This window comes from Manihot esculenta, chromosome 5 (genome assembly GCF_001659605.2).
Source record: "Manihot esculenta cultivar AM560-2 chromosome 5, M.esculenta_v8, whole genome shotgun sequence".
In the NCBI taxonomy this organism is placed as follows: domain Eukaryota; kingdom Viridiplantae; phylum Streptophyta; class Magnoliopsida; order Malpighiales; family Euphorbiaceae; genus Manihot; species Manihot esculenta.
This window is the reverse complement of record NC_035165.2, coordinates 19,312,353-19,316,155: the sequence shown is the minus strand read 5'-3', so window position 1 is coordinate 19,316,155 and position 3,803 is coordinate 19,312,353. Positions and strand designations below refer to the sequence as shown.

At 39.6% G+C, this 3,803-nt stretch overlaps 1 long non-coding RNA gene across 1 annotated transcript; it reads left to right on the top strand.

The window, feature by feature from the left end:
* The first annotated feature begins 2,679 nt into the window (after nt 1-2,679).
* LOC122723745 lies at nt 2,680-3,145 on the top strand. Its single transcript, XR_006350872.1, has 2 exons — nt 2,680-2,739; nt 2,840-3,145. It is a non-coding gene; the product is annotated as an uncharacterized LOC122723745 (long non-coding RNA).
* Nucleotides 3,146-3,803: the final 658 nt, after the last annotated feature.

The window sequence follows — 3,803 nt, the reverse complement described above, 5'->3', positions numbered from 1 at the left end:
CCCAAACAGCCGCTTAGATGGCTGAATTTCATGTGCAACCTGCTGCCCCTGTTCAAAGACCAGCTGGACCTGCTGTACATGCTGATATTGAACCAGAAAATCCAGCCAAGAGGGCACCAATACCAAGAGAAAGAACACTGAGAGAGTTGGCAGCCCCTGTTGATGATCAAGCGCTATGGTGCATCACTTACCCACCTTTGACAGCCCCTTTTAAGCTCAAAACAGGTTTGATACATCTACTACCTAAATTTAGAGGTTTGGAGCATGAAAATCCACATAAGCACTTGAAAGAATTTCATTTTGTTTGTTCATCCATGGGACCACAAGGCATATCTGAAGAGCATGTTAAATTAAGAGCATTCCCATTCTCACTTTATGATTATGCCAAAGATTGGTTATTTTACTTGCCACCTGGATCAATCACTTCTTGGGAAGGTATGGTAAGAGCCTTTCTGAACAAATATTTTCCAACTTCTAAAATAATAGGCATAAGAAGAGAGATTAGTTGCATTAAGCAAGAAGAAACTGAAGATTTGTATGATTACTGGGAAAGATTTAATAGATTGTGTACAAATTGTTCTCAACATGACATTTCAGAAAGATCACTCATAGAATTCTTCTGTGGAGGTTTGCTACTATCCGAAAGGAAATTCATTGATGTAGCATGTAGAGATTCAATTAAAGATAGCACACCTCAAGCAATTAGAGAGTTGATTTCAAGACTTGCAGTAGCATCTAGACAATATGGATGAAAAGCAATTGCAAAAAGGAGTCAATGAGGTAGGTACATCTGTTCTCACTTCTCAAATTTCTGAACTAACCTCTACTTTGAAAAGTCTTGTTATAGGTCAAGCTCGACAACTTCAACAAGTACATGCATTTGAAGGATCCTATGGACAACCAAGACATGATCCTTACCTTGACACCTACAATCCATATTGGGGAGACCATCCGAATTTTGGCTATGCTAAGGCTAACAACTACTAGAACTATCAAGGATATCAAGCCCAACCCGCACCTCCAAGTTCCAACCAACACCTTGAGAAGATGATGGAGACATTGGCAAGTTCTATGCAAAGCATCCAACAGCAGATAGAACAAATGACCACCTCATTAAATGCAAACATGTTAAGGAGAGAGGAAGAGTTTCAAGATGATAAGACAAATGATGAAAGTTCACAAGCACAACAACAAGCTGCTGAAGAGAAACAACCAGAAAATTGTTTGCCTAAACAAACTGATCAAACAGAATCTGTTGATAATTTAGATATCATTGATTGTTTGAGTGAAAATGTTTTTTTTGTAAATCAAGATGATATACTAAATGATGATCTTTGCAGGAATGAGAGCCAGAAAGAGTCGAAACATAAGGAAATAGTTTGCAGCATCCACCAGATGAACTACAAACCACTATAGGAAGTACAGAAACCAGTTGCACCACTTCAGAATGGAGTACAGACCACCCCTGCGCAAGAAGAGGCATCTGAAAGCCTCTCAGGCGCGCCCATTCAACTTCCCATGCAAATTAGCTCTCCTCCGCCTCCCTTTCAGCCAAGTCCTGCGCAAAAGGAAGCTTCTGAATCCAGTTCTGCGCCATCTCCTTTGCAGTCAAGTCTTGCACAAAAGGAGACTTCTGAAACCACCTCTGCGTAGACACCTTTGCAACATCTCTCATAATCTGAAGAATATAAGAATGACCACCTTGAACAAATCTTCCTTGCCCAATCTGATGAGCCATGGTACGCAGACATGGTAAACTACTTAGCCACAGGTAACTTGCCTTCTGACATGCCAAAGCACACCAAAGCTAAGATAAAGAAAGATGCCAAATACTATGTTTGGGATGAGCCATATTTGTGGAAACATTGTGCTGACCAAATGATAAGGAGATGCATTCCAGACCAAGAAATAGCTTCAGTACTCACTTTTTGTCACTCATATAGTTGTGGTAGACACTTTGGTCCCATAAAAACTGCTCATAAGATATTTGAAAGTGGTCTGTTTTGGCCCACTATTTTTTGAGATGCTTTTATGTTTTGCAGATCATGTGCTAGGTGTCAACAAACTGGAAATCTGAGCAAAAGAAATCAAATGCCACAGAACCCCGTCATGGTCTGTGAGGTATTTGATGTGTGGGGCATAGACTTCATGGGCCCATTCCCACCATCCTTTGGATACACCTACATCATCCTTGCAGTGGATTATGTATCCAAATGGGTGGAAGCTAGAGCAACAAAGACTGATGATGCCAAGGCCGTAGTAGACTTTGTGAAGACCCACATCTTTGCCAGACATGGAGTACCAAAGGCAATCATCAGTGATAGAGGGACCCATTTTTGCAACAAGGTAGTGGAAAGCCTCCTCAGGAAACATAATGTGATCCATAGAACATCCACAGCCTATCACCCTCAGACAAATGGGCAAGTTGAAGTATCCAATAGAGAAATCAAGGCCATCCTTGAGAAGACAGTCTCCCCTAACCGAAAAGATTGGAGTGCCAGACTAGAAGATGCTTTATGGGCCTACCGAACAGCTTACAAGACTCCCATAGGTATCTCTCCTTACAGATTGGTCTATGGAAAAGCTTGTCACCTTCCAGTTGAGCTTGAACACAAGGCCTATTGGGTTGTAAAGAATTGCAACATGGACCTTAAAGAAGCTGGACACCACCGCAAGTTGCAACTGCAAGAGCTTGAGGAAATAAGACGAGATGCATATGAAAACTCTTGGAACTACAAAGTAAAAACCAAAGCCTCCCATGACAGTCATCTCTCAAGAAAACAATTTGAGGTTGGTGATAAAGTTTTACTCTTTGACTCTCGTCTGAAATTATTTCCAGGAAAGCTACGGTCTAGGTGGATTGGACCATTCATTGTAGAACATGCCTACCCACATGGAGCTGTAGACATTCGCAACATAGAGACCGGAAAAATATTCAAGGTAAATGGGCATCGCCTGAAGCCATACTTTGAAGGATTCGCAGTACAAGTGGTGGAAGAAATTCCACTACAACAACATTCTGCCTAAGAGGATCACGCCATGCACCTACACCCCAGGGGAGTATTCAGATTCTTTTGTTCTCTTCTTTTCTTTTACATTGAGGACAATGCATGATTTAAGTGTGGGGGTGCATATCTCTTCTTCTCCTTCTCTTCTTCTTTCTTTCCATCTTCTTCTTCTCTTTTTTGCAAAAAAAAAAATAAAAATAAAAAAATAAAAAAATAAATAAAAATAAAAAAAAATAAAAAAATAATTTTCCTTTCAGTTATGCGATTTATGCTTTCAGTTTTCTTTTAGTTTATTTTTGCTTTCAATAATACACACACAACCACAACCCTTCTTCTTCTTTTTGTTTTGCTCTACTCAAACTGATGAACTATGTTGGATGAATTTTTCTTTCCATGACCCCATTGATGTGATAACTCTTTAAACTTATGTTGAATCAATTGCAGTGAGTTATATTCATGTTTGAGAATTACCTTTTGAATTGAATCTTTGAGCTCGCCCATGGTGAAAAATATATTGATGACCCTCAATTGATGATAATAAATTGAAATTGTGTGAATGAACTTAATGTGACTTGATCTAGCAATTGGTGTTGATTTGCCCAAGTCATTGAGAAAAAGAAAATTTAGCAAAGGCAAAGACCTCAAAAGCACAAAGTAAAAAATTGTTCCAATGGTCAAAAGACTAAGAACAGAGCTAGTAGCCACTTAAAAAGGTGACCAACTGAGTAACTGGGGGTGGGTATCACAAATATGCACCTTCACGTCAAAAGGTTGGTGACTTGTTCAAGCAAAATT